Source organism: Podarcis pityusensis, assembly GCF_964106645.2.
Source record: "Podarcis pityusensis genome assembly, chromosome: 17".
Classification (NCBI taxonomy): domain Eukaryota; kingdom Metazoa; phylum Chordata; class Lepidosauria; order Squamata; family Lacertidae; genus Podarcis; species Podarcis pityusensis.
Window position 1 is genome coordinate 25,841,435 of NC_138042.1, and position 18,639 is coordinate 25,860,073.

Below are 18,639 nucleotides of genomic sequence, written 5' to 3' on the forward strand. Positions count from 1 at the left end.
AAGAAGGGCCTTCCAGGATAAGCCTGGATGTTGAGCGTCTCAGGGTGAGCGCAGACACAGACAGGGAGGAATCAGAGGGTACATCTGAGGGTCTCAGTCCATCTGGCTCTGTTCTTCTCACACCCCACTCCAGAAGAGTCCTGCATGTTGTCAAATAACAAGCCAGACAGACCAGGAGGAATAAAAAAAATCCTTCCAGTAGCACCTTTAAGACCAACTAAGTTAGTTCTTGGTATGAGCTTTCGTGTGCAAGCACACTTCTTCAGATACACTGAAACAGAAGTTGCCAGATCCTTCTATATAGTGAGAAGGTGGGGAGGGGTATTACTCAGAAGGGTGCTGGGAATCCCATTCCCACCACCCTTCTGAGTAATACCCCTCCCCACCTTCTCACTATATAGAAGGATCTGGCAACTTCTGTTTCAGTGTATCTGAAGAAGTGTGCTTGCACACGAAAGCTCATACCAAGAACTAACTTAGTTGGTCTTAAAGGTGCTACTGGAAAGACCAGGAGGAGTTCACCCCTATGTCACAGTCTACGTCTGCTGGGAAGGGCTCCAGAGTGAGAGGCTAGAGGGGAAAGGTGGGTTTGGAGCTCAGTTTCTTGCAACTTCTCAAGCTGAAGGAGTTGAGCCAGGGAGACCTCGCTGTGCTACTTTCTGTGAACAAAAAGCCAATTGCTCTCCAAGCCTCTGGCCTCTTCTTGACCTGTGGCGGTCTGGCACTTCCCTGTCATGACACTTCAACATGGGTGAGGAGGCAGCATCCTTTACCACACATGAGGGCTACAGGCTAGCCACATGGACACACACAACTCCCTGTTTCAGTATTATACTGCTCTTTCCTGCCGACAAGCTTCTGCTGCCTGAGGAAGCAGGAACACACTGCTATTGGTAGGACTGGCCCTGATAGTAACATGGTGATCTCAAGAGCACAGAGAATGCCAGTGAATTGCATGCCTTGTTTTGAATTCACTCTCTAGTTCACCAGCAGTGCAGCAGTGAGTTTTTGTTTTTATGTCACTGCACTGTCTGACACTATAATGGACTCTAGAGAGAGAAAGAGAAATGAAGCAGGATCCCAGTGGAAATTGAAATTTTTGGGGAATTGAGTTTTTGTGACGTTTAAACTGATGCATCTGATAATGCCACAGCTGTTGATGAGGGGACGTACAATTCCAGCTGTAGGGAACTTTAGCTTTCGATCCTGTGAACAATGCCTCGCTAGCTGAGAAAATGCTAGAAGGAAGCGATTTGAGACTGGGTTTGAACTGTGCAATATCTCTTCAGGTAACAGAATGTGAAGCGGTACCAAATGTTAGACATTAGCAAGCAAGGAAAGGGGCTTGTGATTGACAGAAGTGCTGGGAATGGCTGGTTGCAGAATTGAGAATATAGATGCTGCGAAGAGTGGAGAATGAAAAGAGCGGTCATTGCTGCATCTCAATAAAATCAAGATGGATGGGGAGAGAATAATCATGTGTTGCAGTCATTTAAGGATGTACAACTTCAGACTGATGGGCAGGGGGCCTTCATGTGTGGATACTGTTTCCCTACCCCACCCCTGAATAACTCTATGCACTTAGAATTTTAAGCAACACCTTTGGAATAGAAATTCATGCCTGAGCACATGACTGTGCATTAAAACATATGAAGTAGTAGAATCCAAATGCAGCTGTATCATCATCATTAATGCCTAGACCAGTTTCTGTCATCAGATCACTTAGCAATGGCATTTCCTTTAAAAAAATATTTTTATGAAATAGGTGTATGTAAAGCAGCAGCATTATATCTAAGAAGAGATAGCCCCCCCAAAATCAGAAGAGGCATAAAGAACATTAAAAACCAAGTCTCACATAGTACCAAAAGAAAATGAGAATAATAGTCATGCGTAGAACATTAATCAATATCAATAGTTCATTAGTGCAGTGCTTTTGCATATCATAGCAGAAATTCTGATGAGACTTCACATTGCCACCACAGTCCTTCATATCCTATATTCAATATAAGAGGCTGAGGTTGAAACCATGATTTGCTGCTACCTGCCTAAGCCCATAGAAACATCAGGTTGGTTTGCTTGCTTCCCCTTTTCCTCCTGATATCGAGGAGAAAATCGGAAGCGTTGGCTTTTATTTATTTATTTTATTTTATTTTTTTTATATACTGCCCTTCTTCATAAGGATCTTGGGGCGGTCCACAAACTGATCACAATCACACATTCAGGCGGTAGGGCTATTTAACTGTGTTGCGGACAGTGCTGGATTTACGTATAAGCTAAACAAGCTATAGCTTAGGGCCCCACTCTCCTGGGGGCCCCCAAATATATACTTCTTCTTAATTGTATTTCATTATTAATATACTTCTTATTAATTGCATTTCAGTTCAACAATTACTTTGATAAAATACATATTTTGTTATGTGCAAATGGCTTTAGATACCTATTAGGTCCATAAATTACCAACACAAAAACAGTGACAATTTGCTGTTGACAAAGGACAGCTGGACATATAAAGGGCCCCTTCTGGTTGCGGGCACAGGGTCATGTGTGCCAGCCTGCCCTCCTCTTCCCTCAACTACACTGCAGGTAGTGGCAAGCTCTGAAGGGGCTTTGCGAGTGTATTCATGTGAACATGTTTATGAGCCTCCCTGTGATTAGCAGCCCTAGCCACACAGGGTTCCCAGTTGCAGGGAAGGGTCATAAGCATGCCCAAGCAAGTCTTTCAAGATCCTTCAGAACATCCCGCTTGACACGGGAAAGTCAAGTATACAGTGGCTGAGGCCAAGATGCCTTGTTCCATTCCTCCAACAGTTACAGATTAATAAAGCCTGAATAGGACTTGTCCTTCTGTAGTTAGACATTCCTAGAGAGTCTTAGACATTACTTTTTTTGAATTAGTGGGACTTTTTAAAAAAATTGAATTGTGATAATATTTCACGTTTAGCTTCCAAAATACACCACTTTTTTATAATGTGATTTTATTAGAGCAAATTTATTTCTGGTTTTTTTTCATTCGGTTGAAAATGGTGTGTCTACATTACTTGTCTTGCATTTCAAATATTTTTGCCTTTTCCCCCCTAACCAGTTCTTATCAGAATTTAAACAGGTATGAGCTTTTCATCTAATAACTTAAGTCCTTTAAGCTGTGTATTCTTGCAGCTCAGTTCATATACCGCAGTGCAATACAGTTAATGCAGCTTTTAACAGGTAAGAGGAAAACTAAAGCCCTTTTCTGCTTCTGTTCGGGATGCCAAAGAGCTATGACCTCCTCTATAATATATAAGCTTGGAGGGGCTCAAACAGGCTAGTTCATTCTGTGCTCTCCTTCCTATTTCCTGTTTTTATTTTCCAAGAGATGCTCAATGTTATGAGGCTCCTGGAGGGCAGCCTAGGCAGGTTGTCACCTTTTGTTTTGCTTGTTGTTGTCTTTTTAATATTGTGTATGTCTGCATACCTCAGGGTTCAGTTGTGCATGTTTCTATCTCACTCTTGTTTCTCAGTGGGCATGTTTTTGCTCAAATCTGTTGGCACTTAACCACCCGAATTCACTGTTCATGAGATGGATGGATTTGGTAGTTATTTTCAAACGACATAATTTTGAGCAGACGGTTCTGGTTAGCCAATGCTTTCAAAAAGGATGTATTTTTAAAGTTCATCTGGTGCTCCTGAGCAGCTGAACAACAGCACAAATCTTCAATCCCAGAATTGATTTCAGTTTCTCTGAGGGACAAAGTGAACTCCTTTGGGGCTCAGAATTCAGACAACATGTTTCTAACACATTCTGCACTGCACATGCAGCGATGAAAATAAGAGATGCTGGTATTCCCTTTCTGCCACTCGCACCCCTAAAGCTTCCCTCAAGGAGTATGTCTCCCCGGTAAGGTTTGAGACTTGACATTTACTTAGCCAGGCAACTTCTTTTGATCAGCCAGCCTCTGGAAATGAATGTGGTGTTCGCCTTTGGGAGTGAGCTTGCTCAGATCCACAGAAGAGAGTGCTGAATTTCTATTAGGAAGATGTAATAAAAATTTACATAGGCAGTTCCTCACGCTGCCGGCAAATATTTGTGTACTAGATTCTCTGCGATCCTCTATTACATTAAGATGATGGGGCTTTGAAATGCTTTCTTAGAAAGGTTCCTTGTTCAAAAACTCCTAAAAATAACAGCAAGGTGATTCCTAGGACAGAGCGCCGTCCAATTTTTCTTGTTTGCTTTAAAAGTTGCTAAATAGTAACTATTTATTACTATTAAATAGTCAGGACATAAGCAACAAAGAAACCATATGGTGCTCCATAGTAGGAATCACCTTGGTGTTTTTAGGGTATTTTGAACGAGGATTCTTTCTAAGAAAGTGTTAAGAGAGAAACTAAACATGATGTAGGACAGAAGTCGCCAACGTGATTGACAACTCTCACCCTGGCCATTAGTAAGGTTGGTTGGGTCTGATGAGAGTTGTAACATATAGCACCTGGAGGTTACCACATCCATGATTTCATCTTCTGACATTTTGTGGTTTACTTAAAAGAAGCTGCAGGAGACAGGGGCTGGGCCCAAGGCATATCATACCCACAAGCTGTGGTTTGGCCACCTCCATCCAGTATACCTGAAATAGCGTCTCCACCCCCACCGTTCTGCCTGGACACTGAGGTCCCTCTCCAAGGGCCTTCTGGCCGTTCCCTCACTGCGAGAAGCCAAGTTACAGGGAACCAGGCAGAGGGCCTTCTCGGTAGTGGCACCCGCGCTATGGAACACCATCCCACCAGATGTAAAAGAGAAAAACAACTACCAGACTTTTAGAAGACATCTGAAGGCAGCCCTGTTTAGGGAAGCTTTTAATGTTTAATAGACTATTGTATTTTAATATTCTGTTGGAAGCCACCCAGAGTGGCTGGGGAAACCCAGCCAGATGGGCGGGGTATAAATAATAAATTATTGTTAATTATTATTATTAAAGGGACAGCTTTAAAGGGAGATTAGAGAGATTCATCCTGGATAAGGTAATCAATGGATACTAGTCATAATGTACCAAAGAGGCAGTATAATAATAATAATAATAATAATAATAATAATAATAATATTTTTTTATTTATACCCCGCCCTCCCCAGCCAAGGCCGGGCTCAGAGCGGCTTACAAGCAATAATAAAAACAAGATGAATGATTACAACTTAAAAACAAAAATAAAATACAACATTAAAATAATGGAACATTAAAATATTAAAATGTAGGCTCATCGCAGGAGGAGAAGGAAAAGAAAAAAGAAAGAGAGGGAGGGAGGGAATCAAATTGGCTCCAAGCCAAAAGCCAGGCGGAACAGCTCTGTCTTACAGGCCCTGCGGAAAGAAATCAGATCCTGCAGGGCCCTGGTCTCGTGAGGCAGAGCATTCCACCAGGCCGGAGCCAGTGTTGAAAAGGCCCTGGCTCTGGTTGAAGCCAATCTAACTTCCTTAGGGCCTGGGACCACTAGGGTGTTGTTATTTATGGACCTTGAGGCTCTCCGTGGGGCATACCAGAAGAGGCGGTCCCGTAGGTACGAGGGTCCTAGGCCGTGAAGAGTTTTAAAGGTCAAAAGCAGCACCTTAAATCTGACCCTGTACTCCACCGGGAGCCAGTGAAGCTTGAAAAGCACTGGGTGAATATGCTCCCATGGCAGAGACCCCGTGAGGAGCCTTGCTGCAGCATTCTGTACCCGCTGGAGTTTCTGGGACAGCTTCAAGGGCAGCCCTGCGTAGAGCGAATTACAGTTGTCAAGCCTGGAGATGACCATCGCATGGATCACTGTGGCCAGGTTGGGGCGGGAAAGGTAAGGGACCAACTGCTTGATGCGGCAAAGGTGAAAAAATGTCGCCTTGGCTGTTGCTGTAACTTGTGCCTCCATGGAAAGGGAGGCGTCAAGGATTACACCCAAACTCTTAACGGAAGGCAATGGCACTAATTGGGCCCCCGCAAGAGAAGGGTGTTGGTCCCTCATCCCCATGCCATCCCGACCTAGCCATAGGACCTCTGTCTTCGAAGGATTCAGTTTCAATCGGCTCCCACGAAACCATCCAGCCACAGCTTCCAAGCATCTGGTCAGTGTGTTCGGGGCCGAGTCGGTGTGGCCATCCATCAGCAGATAGAGCTGAGTGTCATCAGCATATTGGTGACAGCCCAGCCCAAAGCTCCGGATAATCTGGGCAAGGGGGCGCATAAAGATGTTAAAAAGCATCGGGGAGAGAATTGTGCCCTGCGGCACTCCACACACCAAGGAGTGGCGCGACGACATTTCCCTCCCTAGTGCCATTCAGTATGACTCTGAATTCCAATTGCTGGGGAACAGAAATATGAATGTCTTCCTACAGTCTGTTGAGCCATTTGGGGAAAGCATGTTTGACTGTGTGGGCCTTTGACCTGGTCCAAAAGGGTTGTTCAATCTATTTTACCATTCTGTGCCTTTCATGGCTACCTCTAGTGTAGAGGGAATATGCTAAAGGCATGCATGTTAAATATGTTACTTTAGAAAATATTAAAATATTCCATGTATTTCTCAGGCTGCTGGCAACCCACTTAACTGGGATTAAGGCCGCTTGAACTCAGTGAGATTTCTTCTTGAGTAGGCATAGCCAAAATTGTGATGTTAACAATTTATTACTAATATTAATAATAATTAATAATGCCACAGCACCATCAGTGTGCCTTGTGTTTTACACTGAGCAGCATAAGCGAAAAGAGACAGCTCCCTGCGCCAAAGAACTTGCCGTCTAAATTTCAGTGGAGACAATAAAAGAAATGGGAGGCAAAGAGAGAGCAGGCTGGATATAGTTTCACGTGTTGAGGTTCATTTTTGTACTTGGGTAGGTGCTTTCATCTACCAATTGCTCCTTTCTTTCACAGCATGTAGTTATGATCCGCACAGATGTGGCAATCATATTAAATATGTTCAATTTTGACAACATTTCTTTGAAGAATTAATTTAAGGCTGGTCCCCTTGTTATATCCATCTTTGTTCTGAATTTTTTGCATGGATAAGCTACTTTGAGTGGAAAACTAATATGCCCAAAATGCAGGGAAGTGAAGAGGTTAAAGATGGAGAATGAGAAGGAAATGAAATAAGCCCAATTCTCCTTCATTTTTTTTCTTCCTTTCATGAAAGGCTTGTTAAGCTTCATTACTCATAAAATATTCAGCACATTGTTTGAAGGATAAAACAACATGCATGTCTCTACTCCCAGCCTTTCGGGAAGAGAAATTCCTCCCGGATATGATTTATATTCATGGCGTAAGCTTTGGTATGGTTGGTGAGTCAGTGAAAATAAAGATGAAGGAAGAAGGGGCTTGAAGAAAGATGTTCCATGTTGTAGTTCACAGCTTTCATCGTAAGATCTGATTCCTTTCTGTACCTTGCTAACAAGATTCTCTGGTGAGAGGAATGCTAATCTCCATAGATTGTTCACCCCGTGGGAAGAAAAACCCTATAAGGTGTTTTAAAGGGCTTGTGAGATGCAGCTTCTGTCAGTGTTTCTTATATAAAGGAAGGCAAGAGGGTCCTTAAGACAATCTTACACATTGATAGGAGGAAAAGCTAGCCTGGTGGTACTGAGGAGAATTATTGCCCCTTTGTTGTAATGTAAACTACTGAACAAATGCAGCATATGTAAATAGTTACATAACTATTATTCAGCAGCAAAGCCGAGCGATGAAACGTAATATTCTGTGCAGTCATTGATCCAACATGGCCGACAACCTTAGCAGCTATCCACAGCTTGGTTTGCCTTTTGCAACAGATCAAGCTATTACAGTGGTTCCTCAGGTTACAGACTCTGCTAACCCAGAAATAGTGCTTCAGGTTAAGTACTTTGCTTCAGGATGAGAACAGAAATCGTGCTCTGGCAGCGTGGCAGCAGCAGGAGGCCCCATTAGCTAAAGTGGTGCTTCAGGTTAAGTACAGTTTTAGGTTAAGTATGGACCTCTGGAATGAATTAAGTACTTAACCTGAGGTACCACTGTACTGTTTTGATATTTTCTCATTTAATTTTGTCACTGTCTCCCCCCCCCCCTTACTGGAAGAAGAGAAGGGGACAGGAAAGGACAGCTGCCACTAACCAAATAACTTACCCTCCAACATTTCTCCACTGAAAATAGGGACGTCCTAAGGAAAAGCGTGACATTCCAGGATCAGTTCAGAAACTGGGATGGCTTCTGTAAATCGGGGACTGTCCCTGGAAAATAGGGACACTTGGAGGATCTGCAATAATTGTTTTGTCCAAACAATCTCAAAGTACTGGAACAGCATATTGTGTTGGAAATGGCCCTGAGTGATCAGAGGCCACTAACTAGAACCTTCCTTAAAGGAGAGTTATGTAAAGCAGTACTGTATCTCCACATATTAACATGATATGTATAAATAATTGTAATGAAATCCATAATAGTCTTTAATCCTGCCTTTACTGTTTAGGTAGCTTTAACAGTAGAGCAACCTGTTATATATATATACCTTGTGGCAATGTGATGGAAATATCTAGGTTCTCAGACGGAGAGACACTGATCATCTTAATCACATGACAAGTTTATTCCTCCGTACTGGTGGTTACTAGGAATGTGAACTGCTTTAAGTGTCAACTCTTTAGGTTCTGCTTTACAAAGGTTATTTTTTTCCCTTTTGCAAATTTTGTGGTTCCCCCCAGGCTGCTGATATCTCCTTCTTTTTTGTCGGTGACGCCATGTTGGCTACATAAACAATGTAAAGGTAATGATGTTAAACATTTGACCAGTAGTATGGTACAAGTTTTTTAAAACAGAAGAATCTCATGGTGATATTAAGATTGACCATTTCCATTTGTTGACCTCATAATGACTGTGCACCGGTGACAAGACTTTTGAGAAACTTATCTTCTAAGCCAAAATAAAGTTGCTTATCTTCTACCTTTGGAGGCCAGATTTGCTAAGCTTTTTCTCTGTAAGTTAAAAGATAGAGGCGATAGTACAGAGACATACCTTCCCATGGGATTTTGAAGTATGTCTGAAAGCTATCAATTGCGGCAAAATATAAGATACCCTTCTCTTTTCATTGTCAATATCCGTGACATTTCCTTTGCCTGATGTGGAATAAACACACATCACTCCATTCTTTCATCCTGACTGGCTTTGGCTGCATTTATCAAACAAGACAGAAGTGGAATATAGATGCATGCGAAGAAAAGATGGGTCAAATCCTGTTCATTAAAGCAAAAGTCACCAAGTTGTAAGAGTACAGTAACATTTGTCTTGGGCAGCACTTAGCCTCTTGGTAGTTCATCTGTGAAGTTTCAACAAATAACTCATTAGAATTATATAGGGGAGCATATTTCACTTAGTTTAGCCAGTCTAGTCTATTTCAATTCCGGAGAAAATGTCACTTGGAGCTTCTGTTTATTCGCATTGGTGCCTATGCAGGTTCCAAACATTTACCTGCAAATGCCCCATAAAAGTCATCTTTTCCCAACGAGTGACCTTAGAATCAGCTGACATTTCCAAAAGTGAGCCTCATAGAATATAATCAGGCTAGGAGGGAGTAAGAATGGGGACAAAGCTAGAATGAGTTGGGTGTCTCTGTCATTCTCTGTAGCAACCTGCTGTTCTCCTGGCCTTCTGCCCTACCAGTCTCAACAGGCACCAGCCAATATTTGGGTTCTTATATTACCACTGTGGCCTAGTGGCCGCAGGGCACGATTGTAACAAAAAGGGAAAGACCAGTAACAGCTTACATGGTGGTTTTACCGATAACATTTGGCACCTGCTATAGCCATTCTAAATGGTCATAAAAAGAAGGGCAGACTATAATTCTTGTTAAATAAAGGCACTCATTATTTCTGTTTGAAGCTCGGTAAAAACATTCCACTGCCCCCTCTTTTTAATGCAGAATAAAAAAACTAATTTTGCGTTAAAGATCAGGGAAGAACTTGTCTTTCTTTTTTTTACTTACGAGTGGAAGAATTATGCTCCTCTCTACCTTAATGGGAACAGTAAGTAAAAATAATTATCCATGCATGCTTGCCATCTCATTAAATATTTGATGTAAAAATCCCTCCAATAAAAACTCTAAAATGGATATATATTTTTCTCCCACTGTTGAGCTTCAGATGGTTTATTATTTCCATTAGGCTTTGGGAATTTGATTGTTTAATCAAGCGCCTTTACTCTTGTGTATCTCTTTAGATTCCATTAATGTAGTGATACTTCTCACTCAGTTTGTACCACTTGTTGCGTTAAGTGTTGATTATTACACTTACCCCCTCTGTTTTCTTGCCTTCCGGTCTTGTTTTGGTTCTTCTTTCAGCAGTTTGTAGGTGGCAAGCACTATCTGATAAGCTACTTTCATAAAACACGCACACGGGGGAAACATGACTGCAAATAAAATGGCAGCCTTGGCCGTCTTGCACCCAAACTTGACTCCTGCTGTTAAGTTGTGGGTGAACATATCAGACGACACAGCGATTCTTCAAACAGCTCTTGTTTATTCCGAGGCCAGAACAGAACTGAACCGAAGAGCTCAGTCAGCCTGCTTATATAGAGCTCCAGTACGTTACTGTAGCAACTTTCTAAAACTATCCAATCACTGAATGTCACTTTTGATCCTTCATTTGCATCACTATCTACAGTATCCCCCTGCTGGCCCAGGGTGAGAACTTCAGTACATAACACCTGCGGTCTGGAAGCTCCCCTGAGCACGGTTCCACTCAGGGGGATGCTCAACACGGGTGTATGTGGAGGAGGAGGCTGTTTCTGATTCAACCTTCTCCCTGAAGCCTCTTTTACCTTCCAGAAGTTCCTTCCTATTTTTCAAGATTAGGAGACCCTTTGGAAATGGCACTTAGCACTGTAGCAGGGGTGGGATTTAACAGTGGGACTTGGCTTCTGAGTAGACATGTATGGTATTGCACTGCAAATCTCCTTGGAACATCCTGATGACTCAGACATTAAATTGAATATTTTAAGTCCATCTGAGGTTTTAATTATATCTCCCCTGTTAATAAGAGGTGGAATGGAAGACCTAAATATTATAGGCCTTAGGCCTTCATTAGCTCTTGGTTTAGTATTTTCTTTGAATCTGCTTATATTTCCAACTCGCTAATTTGGGGCCTTGATTTCTATTATTTGTAGCTACATCAGTAACTATTTGAAACAACGGTTTTCCACTATATGGGGGGAATGCTGCTAAAAATCAAGTAATAATACTGCCTCAACATAAATGCTGGTGGTGCCTACTTTTTCTTCCAAGAAAATTAGCAATAGAAATACCTTTTGTTGCTGTAACAAATTGAATATCATTCATTCTCTGCCACCCACTCATCACCTTATTTTAAATTACTGAGAGATGGAAATTATATTATGATTTGCCATGCTTTCTGGCCTAGATCCACAGCTAGTGAATCATTCTTCATTTAGCAAATACTGCTATTGCCTCTTTCATAGGATGGATTTAGCTGTACTTTTCACATAGAACTGCAGGGCGCATATGCTCAGCAAGCAGCAGGTCCCATTTTCAATTTTTAGCATCTCCAGGTAGGCCTGGAAAAGACTCTTGGTCTGAAACACCTGGAAAGCTGCAACCAATCAGTGTAGATGTCATGGACTGGTTGGATGCAAAATATCCAGCTGGGGAACCACCAAAGGAAGAAGGCTCGGAGCCTGAGAAGTGGTGGTTGGCAGAGAGAGGAGACTGGGAAGAGGATGTGTCAGAAGTTGAAGAGCTAGGAGAGTCTGTGGCAGAGAGAAGTCTAGAATCAGAGGCAGAAGCTGAAGCAGGTGAATGGGAAGAGGCCAAGAGGCATAGATGAGTCAGACTGGTGAAGAATCACTGGTGTCTCCCCCTCCTTCAGTCAAGACTAACTAGAATTGAAAAACATGTCAATAGCCCAAACAGAAAAGTTATACTTCCCATTAACAACTTCCTGAACCTCTTCTATCATTGTGTTACATGCAACAACTTTACTCCAGAATTCTAAATTCATATATGCATAACTTGCCCTTTGTTCTAGGGTTTTTCATTTTCTCTGTTTCATTATTTTTTGCAATTTGAGATCGTGGACAGTATAGCACAGTGTCCCTCAGGCCCTAGCCACCTTTAGTCTGGGTTCAGACATAAGGGGAAGCCACTGTTTGAGTTATTTGTGTGAAACCCAGGCTTCTATGTTCCTCTCTTCCCTTCTTTCATGCACCAGAAGAAAAGTTCAGAGGTTTCTGCTTTTCATTTTGGACTCGCAACAGTTCCCCGTGATGTTCAGACTCCGAGAATTGCAGTCCAACCACTTCTGGAGGGCCACAGGTTCCTGAGCCCTGGTTGAAGCGAACCGGTATTCTGAGCACACACAACCTGGAGAAACTGCGGTTAGTTTAAAAGTGAAGTGGAAACAATCATCTTGTGGGTTGTGAAAACAAGGGGAGGAGGTGGAGGGGGTGGTGAGCCCAGTGCTCACTGTGGTTTAACTAATAGGAAACTAATAGTGGCCTGACACGAACAAAAATAAAAGAAAAAGTCCCTGTAGCACGTTTTGATTGGGAATCAGTAAAAATATTCTCATGTCACAAAGTAACAGAGAGACTGAACATGGGAGTTATTTTTCTTTTCCTCCTCAGTCACTTAGTTAACCATGCTCTTGATTTTTTCAATGCAGATCAATAAGATGTTTGCTTGAACCCTGCTGCTATGTTTTACTTGTAAACATACAGGGTTTGTGTTTTGTTTTTGAATGGCAAGACTGTGGGATATTTCCATGCTCATACAGAGCCCTTTAGCTTGACAAAAAAAGAGCCTGATTGGAGAAACAGTGTGTTATCGACAAAGAGAAGCTGGGAAAGTGATTTGTGAAAGTGTGTGAGCAGAACACAGAAATCTCCTGTCATTTCTGATTATATAAAACGCATGTGTTCTGAGAGTGGGCTGTTAATCTACAAATCATTCTTTCTCTGGAACAGTAGAAGAGGAGTCATATGCAAGCCAGGAGTATTTTACCAGTTACAGATTTTTTTAGACAGGAGATCAATAAGAGTGAGTAGCTTGAAAATAACAATAAACACCTGCCTCTGCGGAGAGGTTGAGACTTTGTCTTCTTGCTGAGGGATGTGGTGTCTGTTTCAGCTTGTTGCAAAGGTCAGTAGACAAATGTAAAAAAGAGTGACTTAAAAAAAAAAAAAGAATCTACACCACCTTGCCACAGTAGTTTTCTTATATATTTGTAGTTCAGTGACACAATCTCATAGTTCCCAAAATGTCAAGTGGCCCTCCCTAAGGAGATATGAGCGACAATCTCTGGAACTCCTGAATAGCTCAGTCTACATGTGCATAGTACATGCAACTAGAGCACAGTTTGCATTCTTCTGCACAGATGATGATGGTGATGATGATTGCGGCACTAAAAGGACTGTCTCTTTCGCTAACTCAGAAACTGAAGTCCTTAGTATCTGAGGAAGAGGGCAGATCAGCCTCCTCAGGCTATGGAGAAGTTGGGTAGGCTCACTCCTGAGCACTTAATCCAAAGTGGTTCCTAGGGCAGAATATTTTAAGGAAATTACCTGAGGAACTTCCCCAATGTGCCTCCTCCTCAGGGTCCTCCACCCTAGCTCTGGAGTGTGGGGAATTTTGACACCTACTAGATTCCAGAACCTCTAGGGTTTCTTCAAACCAATGTGTCCCATTCTGTTTCTGTTGTGTGATCTGCCTTTCACCCAGGCTTACCACAGGATAAGTGGCAGCTGTAAAGGTTGCTTGGGTTTGTAACTCACCACCCATATTCATGTTGCTTCAATTAGAGATGAGAGAGTTTTGAAATGTTCCTTTGCAATGGAATATATCACATTAACACATGAACCAACCCCCTTGGTGTCTTGGTGTTGACCCAAATTACTGTACACAAGATACTCTGATAGTCAAAATAATCCCTTTGGTTCCAGGAGATTCAAGTAATTCTTTCCCGGTGAATTTTCTCATTGCTCATGCTAATCCGTTATGGGAAGAACAAGTTTCATATTGCAGAACAAGGTCTAATAGAGGCATATGTTAAAGGGCATTTCAGTAGGGATCTAGACGGTTAAGTGCTGATCCCAGCAACACATTTCCCTACATGCATTTTGAAAACATATCTGGGGGAAATTTCTCGGCACACACTTTGTTGTGTAATGTTGAAATTGATAAATTGAAGCACAATGCACCTAAGCTGAGTACAATGTCCTAAGAGCTTCACTGAGTCTCTTTGTCTTATAATAGGAACAAGCTAGATCTTATGCAGCAGATCTGTAATCGAATCTCCCAATTTTTATTTGCTTAAAAGAATTTAACTGGGACCTCAATTTGGATTGAAAGAAAGCTGCTGGGTGTGAGCAGATTAAGCCTTCCTCCGTGTCATTTTCCAGAATTAAATCAGCCTTACCTTTTTCCTAAAGCTACTATTAGCCATATGCAAGAGGCAAAAGGTAGCTGCACATTATGCTTGTCCCTTTCGCCTCATTGCCAATAGCAAATGAGGAGGTGTGTGACTGACATTGCAAAAGGTTTTTCACACACACATCCATATAATGCAATGGCTTTGATCCCCTCTCCTCCCATGGCTACCTTTAAGCAATCATGGTTTTCCCACATCACATTTATTACACACACACACACACACACACACACACACACACTTTTGGGGGGCTGTCACTAGGGGCTAACCTATGCATGTTCCCAGAACATATTGTTTGTGTTCTTAAAGCTTTTCTCATAGAAGCAAACAAGCATCAAAATGTTAAGTAGGCTGGGATCCTTCTCTACAATGTGAAGGAGTAGGATTCATCCTACTAGGAAGGCCAGGCCTCTGTGTTCCAGAAGCAAAGCATGGTTTCACAGGCTCACCTAAAATTCCGTGAGCTGTGCTGTAGGTAAGATGGTGGAGAATATTCACTGATGTACATGTCCACAGTGACCATGTAGTGCAATCACTCTTGGAAGGTTGTTTGTTTATTTGTTGGTTTGTTTGTTTTTGCAATGGCATGGAGTCAGGCAGCCAAAACTGTGATTCATGCAGACATGCACACTATGGTGTGCTGTTGAGCAGCATGCATGGGGGTCAAATGTGCTGAATTTGATATGAATGGCTGCTAGGTGGTTGAATGAAGTAGGACAGTGTGGTTGAAGTGTTGATTAAATTATAAATGGCTAGAATCCTGTTTTAGATGTCTTTTGTAATGGGCTATATTTTTAAGTACTGTAACATATATTGGATTTGTATTGGAGACTCCATGGATGATACTCTTAGTTTATGTTTTACTGGTCTTTTGAGTGGTGGTTTCCCACTATTGTGACTGACGACGGCCTTTGGCTAAGCAATAATGATTTGGATTTGGTGCTAAATGCCTGCGTAAAACTGCCCAAGGGTTGCATCTAATTGTCATCTCCCGATATTGCCGGTTTCATGACTGAATTTAATTAGATATGAGAGGAGAGATTGATGGATAAAAGGGGAACAGGGTTTCTGTTTTGTGTAAACCATCTGAGAGGAATTCATCTGTTTGATTATGAAACTAGTGGTGGCCCCAACCATTACTAGCTTATATTAGTCATTTGTAGCCTAACAAAATGATTTGAAAAGCTTCCCTGCTTGGTGACCTGGAATTCATCCTTACCACCAGCAAGCAGGCAAGCAGCTATTTACAAGCCTGAGCTGAACTAGCACATATGTTGACTCAAGACAGTCCTTCCATATGAATTGCAGAGTACTGAATACTTGGGCATGGTTTGGCTAATCATTCCAGGCTTCATGAATCCTGGTTTATGAAGCTAAATATGAGTATCAAGGCCTAACGCTCCTCTTTCATCCCTTCTATGAGTGCATGATCCTGGTTTATTTACCTTGTTTGTCAGCTGACATTAATCCAGAGTTCTCCTGTTCAGTTAGAATGCAGAACTTAGCATACAGATCTTTGTACTGAAGCTGGCATGCAGTCATGAACCACAATTTATGAAGTCAAACCAGGCCTCTATTTCAGCATCTTTTCTCTGCTCCCGATCTTGTATCGGGCAATGGGGCATGTTTGTGGCTCAGGAAGGGAAATACGCCAATCAGCTTGGTGACACACACACCCCGGACACTTTTGAGTGTGATGGGGGGCGCCTTAAGCCTGCACCTTCAGAATTTAGGGCAGGAGCAGAATATGGGGTATATTTGGGATCAATCCAACTGATCTACTCAGAATTTTAGGGCCAAGGGGAGGTGATACAGAAAGGCCTTTCCACTCAGCTTTAGGGTGGGGTTGGTACAATGCCTCCCCTTATCCTGGCAGGGGCTGGTTGCCCTACAGCTGCAGGTGCTTGCTGAAAATTGGTATGTAGCTCCCACACCGATCGCTTTCTCACTGCAGGCTATGCTATGTTTATTTTAATGAAGTGGTCCATAGTTCAACCAATCTACCGTGTCAGAGAGTTTTCATTTCAACCCTCGGCCGCAGTGTCTGACATCTATAAAGCTTGCTGTCTGGAATCATCTTTCCACACAAGATCACTTGTCTTCTCTAGTAGCTAATTCTGTCCCCTGGAACACTGTGTTTCGGAGGCTAGTCTATGGTCACCCAGCTGAAGCAAGCACAAAACTCTCCCGCCTCCACCGCTCGCACACACACATTAAAGTGGCAACATGACTTTAAGTTTCAAAATCTCTTTATCTCAGCTTTGCAGTTCCAGTAGGTGATATGAGCATTTAATGCCTCAGGTTGCCTGCCGAGTCGAAGAGCAGCAGAGAATGGCCTTGGTGCATAAGCAGCCCAGGAGGCACAATTACTTTCCAAAATAGGGAGTTAAGAAGAAATGAGAGTGAGATGGGCCTTCTCCTCAGATGTTGGCATCCTAAGGATTTTATCTCCCTGTCCGTCATTGAAGTCTGTACCTTGTTGAGTTTAATACATTTGCTGTGGTATTTCAACCAGTCAAGCATGCTGGCCTTTCTTCTTGTTGTCTGTGTGGCATTAAATGCTGATTCACAGTTTACAATAATCTCATATCTTCCAACATTTCTCCAATGAAAATAGGAATGTCAGTTGCCATTTTTCTAGAAAAATAGGAGCTGGAACACACCTCCCTTGTTCTCTTAGAATGGCAGTGGTGCCCACCTGAGAGGTGCCAGCTGAAAAAAAAAGCTCTGGGTATATCCTATTCCATACCCTCCAACATTTCTCCAATGAAAACAGGGACTATTTAAAGAAAAGCAGAACATCCCGGGATCAAATCAGAAACTGGGATGGCTTCTGTAAATCCGGGACTGTCCCTGGAATAATAGGGAAACTTGAAGGGTATGTAATTTCCTTTTCACTTATGTCTGATGATGAGCAGTTCATGTGTGGACATGTTAAATGTCAGATGTAGGTTGCAGGATGGTAGATCTACAAGGCATGTTCAGGTATTCACCTGAACATGTACACACTGAAACTGCATATGGGGGGTGGGCATTTAAGTTAGCCTCTAGCACTTAATCCCTGGCCATCTCCATGTTGGGTGAGGAAGGTCTGCAGAAAGTTTATATATTATGGTGTGGAAGATTGTTAAGTAAAACCTGGAAGGACACAATTTGCTCACTTGAGTAAGAGAAGGAGCAAGTTATTTTTGCCATTTATTTTTTTTCATTCATAAAAACTACCTAACTCTGTAATTACCCTTGCATGTGCTGCATTGTCCATTGGCCAGTAGTCAGTTGTGGGAGGAAATCATTCTGGGTTGTTTTTTTCCATTTCCTTGATGGACAGTATCTGTTTGGCCATTTGTGAAATTTTGAATGCTTTCAGCAAATATTCCATCACTGTAGGTAGGGCAGAAATAATTTGACTTGTCTTCCTTTTGCTCACATCAAAAGAAGCATAATAGACCAAACCACCATGCAACTTCCATTGACTAAAAATCTGAAATTGGAGGTCTTTAGATACTTTCCAGTGAAGTCTTGGAATTCAAAATGCCTTGCTATTGTTCATATCTTTACGTCTTCTTACAAACTCAGAGGGCTATGGAATTCATATTTTTCTTAAGAATACAACCAATCCAAACTACAATCCAAAATTCTGACAGTTTTACCATTATTTTAAAATAATTGCAGTTTTAGTTCAATTGTGGGGATCAAATCCCTTTTAGTCTTAAATTGTCTATATAATAAGCTAGACACGCAGCCATAACACAGTGTTGGTTTCACTATTAGATTTCTTCCAGCCTGGTAAAAATCAGTCTGCCACCACTTCAATGCACGGTGAAATGTAATCGGCATTAATGTGAAAATACCATTTTAGTGGGTCTTTTTATTTCCTCTGGATTGCAAAGAATATTTAGGAGGAAGCTTCAGTGCAAACCCCTTTGAAATGAGCTTTGAGGATAGTTTCTTGGATAAAACATGTCATTACAGAGAAGGTGTAGATAACCTTGATCTTCCAGGTGTTACTTCAGCAACATAGCTCTCATTATCCTTGGACATTGGGCCATGCTGCCTGGGGCTGCTTTAGAGGAAATGAACAGATTACATTTTTAAGGCTGCATGTATGCTGCACATTGGAATCTGTATTAAAATTCAATTTAATTGTCATGGTTTTCCCAAGGAACATTGGGGAATGTGGTTTTGTGAGGATGCCAAAAGGAGCATATGAAGCTACTGTACCCTGTCAGGACATGAGTCTACCTATG

At 42.0% G+C, this 18,639-nt stretch overlaps 1 protein-coding gene across 7 annotated transcripts in view; it reads left to right on the forward strand.

Annotated features, from left to right (window-relative positions):
• Nucleotides 1-18,639, forward strand: part of LINGO2 (leucine rich repeat and Ig domain containing 2) — a 561,810-nt gene that overhangs the window by 404,379 nt on the left and 138,792 nt on the right. The window contains exon 5 of one of the 7 annotated variants that reach the window (XM_080986846.1): nt 3,157-3,204. The exons of the other annotated variants lie outside the window; for them this stretch is intronic. The gene's annotated coding sequence lies outside the window, so the exon portion shown is untranslated. The remainder of the gene's footprint in view (nt 1-3,156; nt 3,205-18,639) is intronic. 7 annotated transcript variants of the gene reach the window in all.